General features: G+C 30.4%; 1 long non-coding RNA gene across 1 annotated transcript; it reads left to right on the forward strand.

The window, feature by feature from the left end:
* The first annotated feature begins 14,005 nt into the window (after positions 1-14,005).
* Positions 14,006-15,703, forward strand: LOC139488331 (uncharacterized). The gene is made up of 3 exons (XR_011655989.1): positions 14,006-14,106; positions 14,549-14,633; positions 15,474-15,703. It is a non-coding gene; the product is annotated as an uncharacterized lncRNA (long non-coding RNA).
* Positions 15,704-22,029: the final 6,326 nt, after the last annotated feature.

A 22,029-nucleotide genomic window follows, 5' to 3' on the forward strand; every position in this document is an offset into this window, starting at 1 on the left:
ATCTTTCTAATTTTAATGCCAGACTAGATATTTACCCAATTTCAAAGTCCATGGAACATGGAAAATGATGGTGTGAGTGGGGCATTCGTGTACTTTGGACACATTCTTGTTGTTTTCTGACAACATAAAAAAGAAGATATGTTATAATTTCCAATGAGACAACTCTCAACAAGAGACAAACATGCCACAGAAATTAACAACTATAGGTCACCGTACGGTCTTCAACAATAAGCAATGCCCATACCGCATAGTCAACTATAAAAACTGTGAACTTAAAAATATTTAGGAGCCTCCCAATTTTATTCAATTGTAATCATTGACCAGAATAAAAGTTTAATTTTATGAATAAATGTGAAATTCTAAAAAGTGATTAAAACGTGAATAGAAGGATTTAAAGGAGTATTGTAATGAAATAGCAGCCAACCAAACAAAAAACAAAAAAACAAAAAAACAAAAAAAAAACAACATCTAGAGGTCAACATATGGTATAAATTAATACATAACTTAATGCACGAGTGTGTACAGTACATGTAACCTGCATGTCAAGTTTTAAATTGCCGAGTCTTTAGTCTTAAAAGCCGTAAACATTATCAACAGTCCGTAATAACTTTTCTTGGGATGTTTCTCACTTAGACTGCAAACAAAGAGATGTATTTATGATTCACATGATTTTATTTCAGAAAACAATATTACCAATTTTTATTTAGCTCTTTACAAGCAATATTTATATATCTGAAAAATGTCGCCTGTAATTTGCAACGATTACGTCGAAAAAGTCTGCCAGCGACGTCGTACACTTTAGCGCTAACGTTGAGGTTACAAATAGGGGACGCAATTTTTAGGATAAATCGCGTTTATCATAGAATCCAGCACGGTGACATATATTTTATATTTCAGATTTGGAGAAAGCATGACCAAATGCAGTTCATGCAGAAAAATGATAAAAATGACATCTTCAGAAACACTTTATTTCTATATTTTTCTTATTGTCCCTTATCACAGCTTCAAATTGAACCCGGTCTTAATAATTTACGACAAAGAATATTTGCTCCAAAAATTTAATAACATTGTTTAACTTTTTTGCAAAATTGCACAAATCCCCAATTTTCAGCCTCAATTTTCTCGAAAACGAGCACGGTGACCTATGTTTTATTGGGCAGAATCAATTTGCGCCAATTGCAGTTTTGAAAAGGTATTAATTGCGCCATTCTCTTTTATTTTGATGGTATTAACTGCGCCAATAAATGAAATGAAATTGCGCCACATTTACCTGTAAATATTTTTTACTTATATCATACCTGTACATGTTTTACCTATATCATACATGTACTATTATTAAAATTTCCACTTAAGATTCAATTGAACACTCATCAAATTAAGAAAACTCGCCAAAAAATAAATTGTTTAGTAATAGAATATTTTTTTCACGAGTCAAGAGTGTCTGATTTAAGAAAATAGAGTCTGATAGAGAAAAAAACGGTCATCATTGTTGAAGAACACAAAATTCCATCAGGCATTTGTACAGAAAACTGGAGAAATAAAGTGGAGATGTAACAGTTAAGGAAAACTGGAGAAATAAGGTGGAGATGTACAGTTAAGTCGTGTTGTGCTAGGTTATTCACAGATGAATCGTGTACAATTATTTTGATTGGAGAATTAGATTATATGTCATGAAACAAAAGTCCAGAAATAAGAACGTCAAATTTTGAGAACTGTGTGCATAAGAAAAACAACCGATATGTTGCCAGAGCGACCTTTAAAAATAAACAAATTCAGAGCTCTTCAAAATTGAAGAAGAAAATTTAGAAAAGAAAGATTTAAAATATGTGCGTCAGTCAATGTATATGGAGAGAATAAAACTGCATCCGGCTCAACCTAAAAGTCCAGCAGAATTTCACAGAATATTGGATGATATCGGTGTTGTTAAACAAAGATGATGACTTTGTATTGTGTAACGAGCCAGAAAGCGGGATAATTTTATTATGATGATTGTTTCATTGGCGCAAATGATACCTATAGTTTTGAAAATTAGGCGGCGCAAAAGAAGTATTGGCGCAATTAAGTTGTGGCGCAAATGAGTTACTTTTTGGCGCAAAAAGATATCGCCCGTTTTATTTTGTGTTTTATTTTATAACTTGCCAAGGCCTACAACATATTTAAAAATTAAGAAAATGACATTTTATCGAGAAACTGTATCGGATGCCCTTAATATACAAGAATGGTATGGATCAACACTCGTATTTGCATTATAAAAGTGACTTCAGATATATGTTACAGATGTCTTTGTAAAATATATTGAAATTCCGTGTGTCTTTATTCTTGCCTATTGAATTTCTATTTCAGATTTATGTATTGAAATAATTGTTGGTTCAGCTGTTTTCCTCGGAGCTGTTATTGTTTTTCTCTTATTTATGTAAGTTCAAATCGTTGGTTTAACATGGCGTGCTAATCGCCATTTTAGAAAAGAACTTTTGTATAAATAGTAAGCACAGTATTGTCACTACAAGCTCTTTGTTTCTCAATTATGAAATACAGAAATACTTTATTTTCGATCTGTATACATAGTAAGAAGAGTGTTCATCTAATTTGGAACAACCCTTCTGTTCAACCCTTGCATTTATTTACAGTAAAACATATTCAATAAAACTATTTCTGTATTAGCTTGTCTTTTGTCCAATTGAATGTCATTGCTTTGATTTGTAAATTGCGACAGAAATATACGGTAAACTAGAAGAAAGAAAAAAGATTCTATAAGGTTGATTATTATATGCAAACAACGGTTCATTCCAAATAGGCCTTTACAAGCTAAATTATTTATAAAAAGAAATGAATATGCGAAATGCTGATGATATCCGTATTATTCAGCAAATATTATTTCTTACTTCCAATTACTTAAAGTTGTAGTTTGTTTACAGAAACGTATTTGAAAGATTCGCATAAATCAACCTCTGGTATTTAAAGCAGTTGCATAAATGAACTTCCAATCAAACAAAAAAAACGATAAAAATGCTGTTACATACAAATACTACGCCGGTATTGGTAGTGAAAAGGATATAAATGTCCTTATTGTGCGCTGATTTTCTGTAAATTGTGTGTTGTGGACTTTTGGGCTCATAAGTTTTGATGCGTGGTTTGTCTTAAACTAAGTGTGGTATCATCTTCATTGGTTCTAAAGTTTGCAGCAACAAATCAGATGAAATACAATTTTCAGAGAAATTAAAATAATGCATAAATGTCAGCAATACTACTTTGATATTTTTATAATTAGCTGTTTAGATCAGCTCACATGCTTATGATTTTTATCAATTTTCAGTATATGTATTCTAAGACGAAAATTAAGAAAGGCTTCCTACACAGGTCTGACACTAAGACGAGATCAACACATATACGAAACAGATCATCAATCGTCTGTTTCAGACCATTATCATGAGATAGTGCCACTGTCGGAAATGTCTTCTCCAGGATATCGACCAACTGACCAACACAATATAGATCATGGACAGCAAGTGGATACCTCAGGATATCTTAATCCATCCAGTTCATTTCGAGCAAGTGACGAGTAGTATGAAACAATATTATATTTGAATAACTTTTTTTCCAAAAATATGTCTGTATATAGATTTCTTTCATATGACCACCTACCTATAGGAAATACCTTGGATTCTCTGTACAAACATGTATATATTTATATATATTCTTATTATTCTTGTGTCAACCAATAAATTCAATATTTCTGTTCAAGTCTTTCAACATAATAATGAAAGGACATCACGGGATAAAGGAACACTATCAACTGATGAACCAAACATTTGAAATTGAAAAAAAGCAGTCTTTTCTGTATAATTTGAAAGATTTGACATCATGTCTTTTTATTTGATTAATCTTAAAAAGACTGTTATACTAAGTCTAAGTAACTTTAGTTATGAGAAACTTGCCATGTTATGTGATGAAATTCCATTGACACAAAATTTTGATGTTTGAAATAGAGAGATCAACACATTTAATATGAGTGAGAAAATGTCAGAAACATTCACTTTCATGAAACAACCTTCGAAATATTTTTGATTATTTACAAGTATTTATACAGTATATAAAACAATATTAAGTTAATTTCCTTATAAACATGTATGAACCTCAAATCAACAACTTTAATTTCTTTTGGTAATTTTTCGAACGGTTTGCATTCATACATGTACATTTAAACATATGATACCTCAGATAACAGATAACAAATAGAGTCTATAGAGACCGGATATTTCATTTCTTAATCTTACATGACTTATCTAAAGTTTATTTACTTTTTTTTATTTATTTATCCCCTTATGATTGTTATTAAATATGTAATTGCATTTCAAGTATCACAGATCAAATTTATTCGTTCATTGTCTGTTAATTTGCGTTTTATGGTCGCGTTAAATTTTCCAATTGATATTTCAAAGAGTGTTTTTAAATGTTGTGATGGTATACTATTGTGTCAGAGAGAGAAGGTTTGGTACCATTAAAACGGTTAATCCTGCTTCAAATGTTTGCATCTGTCATACGTCAGGAATCTGATGTAAAGGGGTTGTCGTCTGTTTATGTAGTTCACACGTGTTTCTCCCTCGTTTTTATTTACATTATACCGTCGGTTTTCCCGTTTGAATGGTTTTACACTAGTAATTTTGGGGGCCCTTTATAGCTTGTTGTTCGGCTCCGTGATGATGGCCGTACCTTGACCCATAATAGTTTACTATTATGAATTGTAACTTTGATGGAGAGTTGTCTCTTTGGCACTCATATCACATCTTACTATATCATTCTATGATATATTATTTGGTGAAAAATATAAAGTTTTATAGTAAATGATCATTGATTCTAATCAGACAGCGACATAAAGTTTAGACGTTAAAGCAAACGAAATCCAGAGATCATTAAACAATCTTCAATAATAAACGTGTTCGAACATAATAGGTCTGAATCTATTGTCTGAGTGACCTTCAATATGTTATATTTATGGATTAACATTCATACTTATTTTTATCATCAGAATTTTGATAAAATTAGTATTTATTGATTGGGGTTTTCATATAAATATAAACGCATCAGCATTGAAATAAATGCATCATGCTAGCGGTCTCATTTTGTTGGGGTCAACTTATTTACAAAATTATTTAATACGTTATAATACAACAACTACATTCTTTTCTGTTTGTCAGTCGTTTATATCCTTTGTTATATTACTAAAGAGAAGAAATAATAACAAAAAGATGAGTACGCACATTAATAATGAATACAAAAGTTACATATCTAAAGCAAACGTTATTGAATAATAAAGACAATAATACCTCAATTAATTTAAGCAATTAATTTATTAAAGACTTCACAGCCATTTTTACGACTTACTAGGATAATTTATTTCAGGCCCTCCTTAAGAAAACGCTCACGTACAACAGATGCACCCAAATATCAGCTAATCAGACGTTTAAAATAAAATTACTGCATACGTAATAAGCTAATATTTACTAATGATTTATCCCATTATGATCTGAAGTATATGACTAATGAGACCTGGGTTCAAGTGATACGGTAATTATGTTGAAAACAACGACCTGAAAAGGTGTAAAAAGTGAAATCACAAAATAATGAACTCCGAGGAAACTGAAAGTCTCTAATGAAATAGCAAAATCAAAAGCTCAAACACACCAAACGAATTGATAACAACTTTCATATTTCTGACTTGGTACACGCATTTTCTTATGTAGAAAATGGTGGATTGAACCTTTGTTATAGCTTGCTCAAACGTTCAAACCAACACAAGTGTCCTATATATAAGTCATTAATAAATATAAATGATAAGATTTGTCTTATTTACGCCATGACGGCTAACAGATTGTACCGCTTTGTTTACTGATTTGGTAGTATAGTTTACATATAACGGATTTATTTGATTGTCGTTTCAGAAAATTCAGGTTGATTTATACATTTTCTAATTTCGTACATTAAATTTTGCCGGACTAGTTGTTCTGTTATAGTTTTGAATTAAACTATGATTTATAAAACACAACAACTCAACTGTTGTCCAGTTAAGCGTACGAATCTTGTTGTGAAAAAAATACAGACGTTGATGAAGACTACATGATATATATGAAATGTTATTTTATAAATACTAACATGATATTGAATTCAAATATATACAAGGCAAACAAAAGAAACGTTTAATGCTTGTAATGTCATTTATATTATTCATAACAAAAACATGATAACAATAAGTTATAGGAATAGTAAGCTTACATCATTTCAAAGAAAACATTAACAAGTTTTTTCTCTATTTAATACAATATTGCACTTTTTCGGACAATTTTAACAGGACAAGTACATAATTCAGATTAGCATATCAATACCTTGTGTGACCATCTCTTGTATTTATGACCGCCTGACACCTCCGTATCATTGAGTAAATACGACGTTGAATAAAGTTTTGAGGGATGTTGTTCTCTTTGAAAGTACTGTTCGGCGTTTCTGGTGTTTTTTGCTATTTCTGATACGTCTTCGATGTTCACCCAAAAGATTCAATTGGCGATAAATCTGGAGAAATTGCTGGTCATGGCTACAAACGAATATGGTTATTCTACAAAAAGGTTATCAAAACGCGTGCCACGTTACAACGGGTGTTTTCCGTCTGAAAAACGTAGTTAAAACTATGTCCTCGGAGAAACGGGAGAACAACTGGAGCCAGAATTTTGTCCCTATACCTTGCGTTCCTGGTAGGTTATTCCGTTACATACCATTATTCCGAGGGCGATACTTTAACAAATGAGTAAATATGATAGATAAATAATTTAGAATACTAAATTTCATCTTGAATATATTTGAAATTGATACACAAATGTATGTGATTTTTTCAAATTAAAAACCAATGTAACGTTTTTTATTTTTTCCCTAGTATACATAACCAATAATTGCCTTATATATATTTTTTAAATACTTTAGCACCTTAAAGCAGGAAATTATTGACAAATAGTATGAAAATATGGAGATTGAGTATGTTTGTCCTACAGCCGTAAATAAAACTGAGTGACATGTATACTATGTCAGTAATAAACAGCAACATATAATCTTAAAGAAAGGCCAAAATATCATTCACATTGAAATTTTTGCCTTTCCTCTAGATGAAAATGAAAGTATGATATGTTTCAGTCTATATTTAATATGTAAATACAAGGAGCACCATGTATGAAGTGAAAGGGGAAGCTGAAATTGAGATTTGAAAATTTAAAGATTAACATCATGCATAACGATTTTTTTTTTAAATATTTCTGGTGTATAGGGGCGTATGATACCAAAGAAAAACCAAACTCATGAGTCGGAAACAAACCCAGATAATGCGATGACAAAAACAATAAACATCAGTACACTAATTATAATAAAAGAAATTTTAAAATCTAAAACCGAGGAACGTGCATCCCAACATAACCAAGAGTGATAACTCAGAAACTCCAGAAGTTAAGTAGAAACACAAATTCACACATCATTTGTTTCATTTTCTAAAATGACAATATTTGATAATTTTGTAATGACAGTTTAATAACGTGTTAATAATTGAATGAGGAAATTTTTCCAAAACATATACACTTATCAATAAATATTGTTCTACATGACCTTTGGAACAGTGGAAATTGACACTTTTAAACAATACATAGAATTGGTATACGTACACCATTTAATCGGAAACAATTATAATTTGATTTCATAAAATATACTCTGCATGTAGCTCTTTTTCTATTAGACACGAACATGCTTTCATGCATAAGTCGGGTTTTCTTGGTTGTTATGATGAGAAATCTTGTTTTAAATCCCGGTAAGTTTGCTTGTAACTTGCTTGCTCGTTATACATTATTTTTAGTGGATATTTAAAAAGAAAAAAAAAAACAAGTATTAATAACTAAAGTAATGCAATACATATCTCAATAAATAATTTCTATTTAAATTGATGGTTATTTTATACTGCTAATCTTACACTGCTCCAAATGAAATATTTAGGACCAAAACCATCATGATTGAATTTAAGCGAATGACGTAAAAATTCCGTAAGCTTGTACTTTCAATGACTTAATAAATAAAACTCAACAGAAACGCATAGTCGACGTCATAGATCAGAAGATATACGGTCAGTGATGTACATAAGAAATGACAGAAATGATTATACGGCCAATGTAATTTGACTGTGCAAATAGCACAGCTGCAGTTTATACAGGTTAAGATGGATGCAAAGAACATTCGGAATTATACAATTATATCCAGCTTACAAGGGGTCTGTGCCAACAATACACCTTCTTACCATGATATATTTGTATATTAAACATCTAGGAATGAGTTTAACTATCAACGAAATTGCTACGGCACATAATATAATGTTAAATACAACCACGTGTTGTCCCCTCGTTGATGTTTCATCTTTGTTTGAACGTCTTAATTTTAGCGTCGTTATTGGATGGGTTACGTGGTGTATACAGTTGGTAATGCATGTTATCATTTGTATGCAAAGTGAAACAACGGAACAAAAATTTAACTAGTATGCAACTAAAACAAACAATTTATGGATGTTAATTTGCATATCTAATTAAGACGTAAATAAAATGTTAGATATAACAATGATTGTCATATAAGTATTTGTTAAGTATTGTATAATAAACATATTTTGTTTTATACCTTGAAATTTAATAGTAGCACAAATACAAACTACCGGAAACGTAATGAGGTACCCAAATGATGTCTCAGACTATTCACCTTGGACCAAAAACATCAAAATTTCAGCTAGTACACATGTGAATTCAGTTCTGTCCCGAGACGACATAGATGTATCTCCATGGATAACATTTGCAGGTTTGAATTGCAATTTAATGTTAATCATAGTAATTTCACTCTGATCAAACAAGATTAATGCGACTGTTATCACAATAGGTAATACACCTTCATGACTTCGAAAAACCTCAGATAGTTCAAATAATTTTCATATTCCTCACTATGTCCAGCCGTTTCCTTTTAAAGAAAATGGGTTATTAAAACTGGTGTATAGCTAGTTAAACCTAAAATAAATACTTCATGATATAGTATTATGTATTTTTGTGAAGATGATACGGAATATTTATCAACAGGTTCTTTGTATCTTCCGATGATCTTCATTAAGAATAATTACGAGACATTCGTTTACCTAACCCTGGTTTTCAAACTTACTGCTGAGACAATGGTGATGTTTTGTATAGTCTAGGTAGTATCTGCACGTTCTTGGATACCAAATGAGTTGGGAAAGATATATTCCATTTGCAGTTGAAGTTGGTATGTTGCTACTAAGGGAAAATCGATAATTTAAAGATAAAAATCGACACGTTTGTCATAGATTCTTGCATTGAGATGACAGCCTATGTCATATTCGCTGTATAAGTCTAAAAATAATGCGAAAAAAACTTATCTGTTGTTATTTTAATTTCTAGTTTGTTCTGGATGATATATTATTTGAATCTAATAAAACAAAGTTTGGATTGTATAGAAGGAAAACAGTAGCGATATATCTGTGTAAGATAACTATATCTGTATTATGTCAAACCTGTCGAGATGTTGAGTCCTCGATGCACTCAACTACGTTCTTTGTCTTTAATTTTTTTGATTCGAGTGTCACTACTTTGTAGACGGAACACGCGTCTGTCGTAGAAAGTGTTTATCTCATTACCTATGACGAGCTAAATATTTTTGGAATCGTTCGTTTATGATATGGTATGAACGATAAATATATATATATATCACTGAAGAAAACATCCATATATATTCTCGTATAATAATAAACTATAAATAAGAGTAACATACTTATTGCAAATCACAAACAGTAACAAAACAACACACATCTGTGAACTATGTCCTGTTTTTTGTTATTATTATTTTATTTTCATATTGTTAATTCTATGGATGTGGATATTGGGGTGTTAATAAATTCGACACACAAACAAAGATTGAAAACAATTTTCGTCGACTGTTTCACAACGATTCACTTCGCGCAGATAACAAGTATGATTGTGCACTTAAGTGTTCATCAACCGAAAGTACTAGTTATATTGTCCATTTTGTGAGTATAATATCATATGCAAATGTTTCTACTTTTCTCATTATAGATCTCATTCAACTAGAGGTTTTCTTTGTCAGATATTATAAATATAATAATGAAAGCGTTGGCAGGTTATTGTTGCAATGTTTTTTTTTTGTTTTTTTTTGTGATTAAGAAGAAATACATGTACGTTATGCTTTTTTGAGAGTTCTAAACTTTTGTTTTAAATTCTTTTTTTATAAAAAATAATATAGTGAACATTCAATGAGAAACGATTACTAGAATATATTTTGTCAAAGATATACAAATACATGAAATATGCAGATGTGGTATGATTGGCAATGAAACATATATTAACCCGAGTCGAAATGACAACAGAAGTAAACAACTATAGACCATCGTAGCTTTTTAAAATAAGCGAAACATTCGCATATAATCATATTAAAATTTCATTACATTCATATGATATCAAATTAGTTCTGTAAGTTAACATTGCACTATATTTTGGACACACTATCGGCTTTCTGTACATATTCCTTTGTCCTGATTTGTATTGCAAATAAATCAAAACATCTCCCAGACATCAGTAAATTATATCTATCAAAACTCTATTAAGGCATGTAGGTGTTTGAAGCTCATAAAGATAAAAATAAGTGCGAGTTTTATCCTTAAAATGAAAGAATTTCTGTTTATTCATTGCAATGTGTTGGTTTGTTTTTTAAGATAACTTAACCTAATTTTTTTCTGAATTAAAAACGAAAAGGTGTTTTTTTTATATATATTTTCCAAAATTATATTAAATTAAAACAAATTGACAACCGGGTACCCTCTTTCACGCCAGAATGGTAATATACAAAACGGATAAATGCAGATTTGATTTCAAATGGTTGCATTCATTGTGGTAACAAATGAGTAATTTGGAAGACATTGTCGATATTGCAATCAATGTATATGTATTAAATTTGGTCCAGTGATAAATGTTTTGTGTTTAAAATTAAACGAGATATTTGTGTTTTCTGTGATCATTGGCCTCCAGAAAAATTACCCTCATAGACATTTATGTCTAGATTCAAGTATTATAATATGTTGTGAGCTACCTTTCAAATTGTTTCGTCACATTTATATTTGTATATAATCCTTACATGCAATTTCTTTTCTTCAGAAAACGGTTTGTCAGTGTATTATAAATCTTGATAAAAATCTAAAACTGGACACAACTTACAACAATTGTTTGAAAACATGTTCATCATCATATGACTATTTCTGTCAGGGTGATACTGGATTGTTAGTCTTTGGAATTGCAAGAAAACATACAGGCAAGTCTGATTGTTGATTACAAGCTTTTCTATTAATTTTGGGAAATATCAGTTTCAACGTGAATTAAACTATAGTTCATTTTTAGAAGGTGAAAAACGTGATCAAATAGATATCAATATTTTAAATAAAAAAGAAGAAAATTTCAAAACAAAGACAATGATGTTAAGTTAATTGATTAATGCGCGTGGTGATTGAGAGCTATGTTATTCTTTCATCTTCATGTTGAATTAGTTTTATATTAAAATTTAACCTGTTTTGAATACCTTTGATCTCCTTACAGTATCACAAATAAGTCATAATATAGATTTGTTCTATAAATACTATACATATTGTTTACTTAGCTCAAACGGAAGAAATAGGTAATGAATCTTTGCATGGAATGTACAGTATGTCGTATTTGGCTTGTCTCGTTCTCGCGAAAGGTGTATACACAACAAACCAGGTGGCATATTGCAAACGAAAATTGGGGAATTTTTATTGTGATGACAAACATAACAGTATCATATTCCGATTAAGTAAGTATTATAGTTTAGTATCAATATGTTTATTTCCTTTACTGCTGTAACTTATATGATGCAATTACGGCAAAATGCTATTGAGTTGTGACTCAACAAGATTTTCAAAATCTAACACACGAATATGTTAAATCTGGCTTTATTTTATGAAAGTCTACATCAAAATTCATCTCGCATATATGATAATGTTTCTTTATTGTAGCTGTAAATTAACAAAACTTCACGTTATTTGTTTCTAAAATAAAAATGCGAGCAATGACGGTTTCTTGTACAACTATCATCGATTTAACTTTAAAAAATAAATTTCCAAATCAGCAACAAAAAACTATCAGATAAATTAAAGATTGCATTTTTATAAATGAAAATAATGACCTCACACAGGACATTATTTTATGCCTTGGAGCATTTTTCATTGAAATATGGTATCGTCCGGGTTGATTCTGAAAAAGAATGACCTGTCGTTCTGAAAGAAAATAACTCCATATAGCAATGTATAGGTATATAATGTTATATACATTCTGTCGACTCCTGTAATTTGGCATAGTACAAGGTCATCATTTTCCCTGACTGTTAAGTACGTTTTTACACTAAATTGATTGTTTGTTGAATATGTATTGATTGATAATTGTTTCTAAGATGCAAGTTTTCTTTTATATTAGTTGTTATTGGTTTTGAACAAGCTGTCAGCTATTGTGGGTACTCTCAGATCTGTACTTAGTATTTCATTTGTATTTATCTTCTAAGTAAAGCCTTTTTCAACTGGTTTTTATATTTCATTCTTATGTTTTAATGTTACAGCTTTGTCCCTGGTTAGGGCGATGGTTGGGACCCCGCTTCATGTTTAACACTGTCGCATTTTGTATATATGAGACTGCAATTCAGTGTTTGTCGTGTGTTGCTGTGTTACCTATTTGTTGTTGTTTTTTGACAATATTTAGGCTGTTATTTTTTTTTTCTTTGAATTGTTTTACATTCATGATTTTGGTGTCTTTTATAGGTGACTATGAGGTATGGCCTTATTGGTGAAGGCCGTAAGGAACAATAGCTGTTGATTTCTGTGTCATTATGGAGAGTGGTCGCATTAGCAATCATATCACATCATGCTTATATTAGTTACCTAGTTATTTTTAACAAACATAGAGTATCTAATTCTTCAAAACAAAAACACAAAAAAACTTATAAGAATCTTTATCCTAAAAAATATTTTTAAATTTCAGATAACAAATATTTACAATGGATTTGTCATAATTTGCATGATCATCTAGGTAAACCCTATTTCAGAGTCATATCACAAATAAATAACGGTAGGTATTTTTTAAGCTCTTTTGTTAAATCGATTTATTATATTAATTGACTAACTGGCAGATCTTGCCTTCCAAACAAATAAATATTTGTCCACACAGACAGGTACATTTTACTAAATAATTTAAACGCTACTGGTTATTGGAATGGATACCAGCAATCTTCGAATTAAGCTAAACCCGAATGATAAAAAATAAATGGTGTCGCTTACTATTTTATTTCTACAACGCATCTTAAAAAAATCTGTTCTACATCATCATGTACTAATATCGTCTTACATTGTTAAGGAGACTGGGGCGTCTTAATTAAAATCCACAGATTTTTTAAATAATTTGTCAACACGAAACTTTTATGCTTTTTTTTCTCACGATACAGGTTGTGCACAATTGTCAGATTTTGTATAGAGTATGCATGGAAAATCCATTTTGTGTGATAAAATTAAAACTTCATGATATAAAATTGAGAAACGAAATGGGGAATGTGTCAAAGCGACAACAACCCGACCATAGAGCGGAAAACAGTCGAAGACCACCAATGGGACTCAATGTAGAAACTCCCGCACTCGTAGGCGTCCTTCAGCGTAAATTATAATTTATAATAAAATGTGAGAAGATAGCTCTTGTAACATGCTTTCAGATAAGAAAAAGAACAAGTTTATTAAATAAGTTGTTAATACTCTTACTAAAAATTGTGTCGTTTCAGCAGTGTTAACGTTAGAGGTAATGCATTTTAAAGACCCCTTTTTATAATAAGTAGTAATAAATTATATTAGTATAACATGAAAAATGTTTCTCTTTTTAGTAGAAAATTCAACCCCTGCATTCGATAGGTCAGAAAACATCACATACATGTGCACATCAAACGCAACACATATACATGCTGGGGAATCAAGACCAGGTAAGTTAATTCTATTTCAGGTACATATATTTTACTCTTCCAAGTAAAATGAATTTAATTATAATAAAAATTAATATGATTTCACATTAAAAGTGTTAACTAGGTTCTGGCAATCAAAATATTTTACAGAGTTATAAATCAAAGGTAGTCCGAGCGCTTGCAATAAAAAATAAATATGATCTTAAACAAAATGCACGAACTTTGGTGATTTGATCAAATTGAAGCATATCGAGGAAGCGTTAAGTGTGCACTGCTTTCCTCGTTTTTGGATAAAATAAATTCCATTATCGACGTCTTTCACTTTTTCGTAGTAATGTTCGAGCAGAAAATGGCTGCGAAATAAGACTATCAGTAATATGTATTTTTGTCAAAAGACGGATTCCATCGAGCAAGTGCGTTTCATTTTAATGTTCAGTAAATTATGAATATATTTTCATTACAGATAACTACGCCATAATCATTTGCAACTGTGTTCTATTTTCGCTGGTACTTCTTGTCTGGATCATATTATACTTAAAGCATTTCAGGTATACTGATATAACACATCTGCATTATAAATACATAACGTATACCTGTATGCACGCCGTTTGTACAAGCCTCATTGGTAGTCAAGGTTGTTAAAACAGCCTCGTTATCGTATGATTATTGGGGAAATCCATGAATTTATAATCAAGGCTTCCAAACTGAGTCATTCTGAAATATTCCATAAAATGAAAATGTGCAAATTATTGTAAAACTTGGCAAAAGTAAGTGATAGATTTAATTCAATCGTATTCAATTGGCTGCGTTTACATCCGTCTCTACATTATTCATATACATGTTAGTTTCAACAGCAAAAGCATTTGTATTTTAAGTGCACAATTTACGGTATTTCCCTGGTATTGATTTTTTTTTTAAATTTCGATATTGTGCTTATTGATTTTAATTTGATTATCTGGAAATAATTACATCCTTGTCTGTAATGTACTAAAAAGTACTCGAGACCCGAGGTTCAGGGTCTTTTGACAACCTTGTTGTAAATAAGTATAATATTCCAAAGTAACTAGTGTTAGATTGTGCTAACGTTTGTAGACGACTTTCATTGCACTTTACTACATTTGCTATGTCATTAACTTGCATTAATTTGTTAATTTTTACTTTACAAGTTCTAAATGCATTAAATATTCCTACATGACACGTATATCCAAATATAGGAGAAAGTAAATGATATATCTTACGAAACACAGATTGAAATACATAAATATTTTATTATTAGGTAATGGGTCAAATAATATACTGATGATAGTGCCTGTCTCGCATTCAATGTAGTTATTTAAAAAAAATCTTAACTTTTTTATACTTAATTCCTAAATTTCATAATTCCCTAGGCAAAGAAAACAAGATACGACGTTTAAGAAGAGGACATCATCCACAAGACAGGAAGAAACATTATCAACCAGACATGAACAAACTTCATCAACCAGCCAGTCACCAAGGACTTCAAATTACGAACAAATAAGTGAAGTTATCATTTCACGTCCTTTTCATATTACAAATGAAACGTACAGTGACACATGTGTTCCTGAATGAACCGATTTTGAAGATGTTGTTTTTATGAAACTTACACTACAAAAGTCAAAAAGTCTGAAAAGACCAGTTTTTGTCTTAATTTGCATGAACTTTTACTCGACATTCTCCAAAAGTATGACTTGTGTCTTTATTTTTCTTGACAAATTCTCATTAATATCAAATTTGTATGAAATTTACTCGACATATTCTTGACATTCTGAATATGGTCTTAAAATTTCTTGACAAATTCTTGACATTTAAATACTGTCTTGAAATTTCTCGACATTCTTATTTTTTCTCAGTATGGCTTGACATATTCTGAACATTTTGAATTGTGTCTTAAATTTACTTGACAGTTCTGAGTTTAACAAATCATGACCAATATTCATGATATATTTCCCTTTACATAAATTATGAAAGTTAGGCATGTAAAATAATTGAAAATTTGGGTATCTAAATATTTTTTTACAAATGCAAATATGGCTATGAAATCTAATGTACAATATAATTTAAATGTGAATGTGTTGATATAAAACAATTTAAATGTGGGTTTTTAAAAAATTTCAAATTTTGATTCCTAAATCTTATTAATTAAATAATTAAAACCAACCATACTGTATACATATATCATTCTACATTCAAAATATTCAATGTTAATCAGGTAAATAATTATTGTACAAAAAAGTAGTTGATATAAATGTCAAATTATGATGATATACAAAGCATTCATTTAACAGGAGAAAAATTTGTGTAATGTCATCTGTTGGAATATATATTAAGTATTACACATGGACAGGATGTTCCCATAAAAGTAAGGTATTCCACACCCGAAAAACACACAACTGTCAAATAGAAATTACTGATTTACCTGTAAGCAGCCATACAACTTATCAGTTGACCATTCAAAAGATTAAAATAAAGAAATTTATTATCTACTCCAGGAATAATATAAAAAAAGATGTATTCATAATGGTTCCCATCAATGATTTCTATAGAAATCGTTGGTCTTATGAAATGGACCTCAAACAGATATGCACAATATAGATCTGAACATTTTTTTCTTTTCAGGAAGGAGTTATCAAAATTTTAAAATTCAACACTCAAATTTGAATAAAAAATGTTTTTGGGTTGTTCTAATTAATGAATAAGGTTTTTCAATCAAGATGAGAACAAATTATTTGACCTACACAAAAGCCCCCCCCCCTCTATTTTTTAGCCACTCAAACCCAAAAGATGAATCGTGGGTTCCAAAAGAGACACATGGTCACATGTTTAAACTGCCTTCAAGACACCTATTTTAGTAAAGAAAATTTGACTGGCAGTTTTGTGAGTGGCAAAAATCTAAATGCTGTTTGTCAGTTACTTCGACTTATATTCAAAGTGAAAACAATTAATTAAATGTTTAATAAAATAAATCAAAAGGGATTATTCAGGGTATTCCAACTTTGGTGCGCAAAAAAGGTATCTTACTATACCAAATTTATCCTTGATTCTTCAAAGTGTAGTTTAGCCATAATAAAAATGAGTATATAACAGCAATAGAATGTCATAAACAATGCAGAATACGTCTGTACACATTTCAGGCGAAATTTATACTGTTGAGATAGTGTCAAGACATATTTAAGACTGTCAAGAATGTGTCGAGACATATTCATACATTATTGACAACGTCAAGAATATGTCAAGACATATTCAGACATTATTAAGAATGTCAAGAATATGTCAAGACAGATCGAGACAAATTTAAGACAGTCAAGAATTGGTCGAGACTAATCCAGACTCTTATCAGATGAAACAGGAAGTGTCAAGAAATTTTAAGACAATGTTCATACTGTCAAGACACTTGTCAAGATAAATCAAGAAGCTTATTAGACAAATTAATACTATGTCAAGAATTTTTAAAAATTATTCCGACAAATTAAGAATGTCGAGTAAAAGTTCATGCAAATTCAGACAAAAACTGGTCTTTCCAGACTTTTTGACTTTTGTAGTGTTATGTAAAACTTGTATTTACTGCTACATCTATTTTAAAAAATCGAATTTGTTTATTGGATACGAATGATATTATGTGTACATGACCTTTTTTCAAAACGAGTTTTTCATTGGCAGTATATAGATTCATACTGTTGATTTTCCAAACCGGCTTCAAGTTGGTTGACCGTTTGTCATCTTAATAAGTTTATCTTAGATAGATTTGACTATTTTTAGGTACTTGATTGTCATTTGCTCTTTAACTAATGCTGTTTCGGTTCATATATATCATATTGTATCATTGGCTTTTAATATATAACTTATAGGGTTTATTATGAAGGTAAATCCAGAAAGTGCTTCGGATATATGAAATCAATCGCGTATGGATCGGGTAAATGACACGATAAACTTTGAAAATTTGTCACATGAATCTAGAGTTTATAAAAACGATAGTTTTACTTGTTCAGTCATATGGTAGCATATTTATTTTTATCAATTTAATAGAGTTAATATTGCTAACAAGTAAGATTGATAGTGAAACTATTTTAGCATGGTCATTATGTTGATTTATCCATATACAAAACGCAATATGTAGACTTTACACTTCACAGATGTAAATTTGTGAGTAGTTGTAAACATTTCAGAATTGTCAGTCCACTGATTAGTATTTTTAAACAGTTCAAATCTAATGACAGATTATCATGAAGTGAATTTCATTTCTACGAATTGCCACATAGTTTACAAAATCGTTCATTTAAAGGTATCTGCTGTTTAGAGTATCATCTCTTTTCAAAAGCTAATGTTAACGCCCTACTTCTAAAGTGTGTCATTGTTTGTCTATGGGAACGTTGGATTTTTTCACTGTATATATTATTCTGTTTTACATTCTCTGTATATAAGTCATCCGCTCGTATTTTATTTCGTTGATTTCTGTCATTAAAAAGTTCAGATACAAATTCTTCATTGTCTCAAATTGTCATTTTTCCTATAATTAGATGTATTGCTGTTTTTAATGACATTTGAGTGCTGTTGACTTAATCTGCACATTCAATCGAGTTTATAAAACCAGTCACTTGCTTGTGCCATCATTTCCGACGTATTAAGTCCCTGTCCGACACTGTTATGATAAGTCTGTTATAGTCTGTGCATTTACGCCTACATTATAGACTGATTCATGACAGTTTTTGTATATGTATAAGTGTTGATGAATATAGTGTTGATTACTTTATTACGTTACGTTATATTTATTGTAAAGTCTTGGTGTCAATACTATATAAAATACATCTGGGATCCTATACTGGTGACCAAATAAACGTGAAGTTAGCAGCCAGTTCTTTAGATATGTATATATATACATGTGTAGGAATTTGAATTATTTTTTTTGCCTTTTAAGCTATCGTAAATTTAAACCCTTATGTAAATTGTCTTTATGAAATACAGATTGTTATCAATACATTGACACCAAATATGTACTTTTATAAATGAAATTTCCAGAAACATCAGAAAACGATCTCTCTAGTAAAATTTGAATATATAAATAGAAATAAATATGGAAAGCCAACATAAAAAGAAAGATATAGTGAAAACATACAGGAGACCGCTTAAATGGCATTGGAACCCCTCTGATCTTCCGAAAGGCGAATATAATGCAGGTAGTTAGTAAACAAAAAGATACAAACGAGATTAAAAGGAATTTTGTTATTCTTTTTTTCTTCTATGTTTACAGAGGGTTCAAAGAGCAAGTTTGATATTCGAAATTTATAGTGAAAACCTAACAGAGACCAGATACATATCGATGAGACCCCCCTGGTCATTAGGTATCCATAAAATTCAATAACCGTTTAAATAATGTATATATACAATTGGTATCTAAAGGATTTACTAAAATAATGTCATATTCAATATCTACGGAGGGCTTAAATTGTATCTTTTCAGCTAAAAATTGTCAAAACATCAGGTCAAAGGACTAAGGGAGATGTGTACAAGATATTTGCAGCAACATTAATTATTGTATACGGTGTTATTCAGGTTGAAATGCTGTAATTGGACGAAGTATGATAGAATAAACTAACATTATTTTAAAAATTAAATTAACAAGAGACAAACAAAATATCGCAATTGTCGTTGCAGTAGCTAGATTGGGACGATTGCGGAAAAAAGGTCAGCAATACTTTGTGTTAATCAAGGTGCACTCAACCATGGGGCAAGAATACTTTCTCTGTTTTATTTTGTGTTAAAGAGAACGAGAAAATACATCGGACTGGTGTTTTTGAGCTATTTATTCTCCATGAAATTTCACTTTCCGTTCAATATAATTTTGAAATCTTTTATTTTTTTCTGAATAGGACACACACTTTTGTCTACTTTTTAATTTCAATAGAAAAATATCACAACTATTCGAGAAAGCAACCCAATAAAAAACGGTTATCAACTAACTTCTCTATGTCGGAAATATATTTTAGACTGTTCGCCAGACTCAGATAAAATGTAAGCATATATGCTGATAATATATATAGATCGTACATCTATCTACACCTTCGATCCTTATAAATCATTGTCTTCAAATATTCGGCTTTGTACTGTCTTGATATCAAATCCAAAATAGCGCTTCGGACACATGAAATTTTAACGTGTTGCTTACATCTTTTCTTTTTTATAAAAGACACCATTTGCTATTTTTTATCTGTATTATTGGTTTGTTTTTGTATTTTGAAACCACCCCTTGTTTTTGTCACCTGTAATTGTAAGTCTAAAGTGTAATTCTAGGTATAGACCTAGTTTCCGCAAATGTCTAATAACATTATTGTCAGGATGCAAAACTTGTTCTCAAAAAACATTTAACTGATAACACTACTCAATAGAATATATGTTTATTGAAGAAGCAAAACATATTCTAGTTTAAAAATACACGTATGACAAAAATCATTATGATAAAATTGAGTCTGGAAACGAATGATCCAGCATTTAACCTTCATGTATGACTAACTTTACTTCCATAAAATATGTTTCACGGACAATCACGGCTATATTATACATTGTATTTCATCTGTTATGGTTTCATTCGATCGTTATCGATGAGCTCCTTTGATATTAAACGCACATTTATTGTTCTAATTTGTAAGCCTGGTGTATTTTATTAGTTTATTTCATCCCAAGTTGTCTCTATTGTATGTTCAATTCACCTTTGATGTTATTTTCTGTATTGTTAGATTTAAAAATTTACTTTTCAGTTGTGGGTTGTTAATTTTACCTGTCTAGTCTTAACTATCGTTTTTCTTCTGAGATAATTTCTAAAAATTAAGTAACATTTCGGATTTTTAGGATTTAACAAGTAACGACGGTGTATTGAATTTGGTTTATAAGATGAACCAACCAAAAACGCGATAGAAAGTAGTGGGTTTTTATTTCTGGCCGACTTTTTTGGCTTATTTGACCAGATATAGCTTTTGTGGATGACTGTTGTGTTTTAAGTCTTAAAATTTGAACTAAAATTCCTGAACTTTCCTTGATAATTAAACAAAGATAAATCGATGGGTTTTGTCTTTTAATTAATTTTGCCATTTGATTAGATTTGATTTTGCCATTTGATTAGGGACTTTCCGATTGAAATTTCATCGGAGTTCAGTATTTTTGTGATTTTACTTTTTTTTCCCACTAACAACACCAGAGACCGGAGAGGTATCATGTGCTCCCGTATGATTGATAATCCTGCTTTCGATGAGGCAGCGATTGTGTTGTTCATGGCAAGTATACTTTTTGTGAAAAAGTCCAAATCGAGGACAATAGGACAAAAAATGGTTTGTTTGCAAGGAATTTATCGTCTTCAAGTTGGTGCTTGATATAGGTATCTATTAATATGATTCATTTGCTCTTTACGTTTCATATATACGATAGGGACTTAAATGGTATTGATACCACCATTTGATACGAATCAATTATGGCAATGAATTTCATTTACAAAATATTTTAACTTTATAACGTGCGGTAAAAAAAACAAGTTTATCTCGACTTATGCTTGGCTTTAACGCAACATGCTACCAACGCTATATTATAAACTAACTGTCCAACAACGCCATTTATGTACGTTATACGTATCGTTTTTCAAAATAAATAGACCCGTGACATATTGATTATTTAATTTCCCCCAACAAATATCGGTTTTTTTCTATTATTATTGTAAAGTTCAGCTGTAAAACAAAGTTTATTATTGCACAAGGAAATATTTCTAAAATACGTATACGCATAAACGTTATGTTAAATATATATTATACTTTTGGAACAGTGGAAGTTGATACTTCCTAAAACAATATTGTTTATCAGTTCAAGGAAATCATGTTGCCGGAAACAGTTCCAAAATCGATTTTAATTAATCATATTCCTCTCTTGCATATTGCGCATATTGTC

Source organism: Mytilus edulis, chromosome 9, assembly GCF_963676685.1.
Source record: "Mytilus edulis chromosome 9, xbMytEdul2.2, whole genome shotgun sequence".
Lineage (NCBI taxonomy): Eukaryota > Metazoa > Mollusca > Bivalvia > Mytilida > Mytilidae > Mytilus > Mytilus edulis.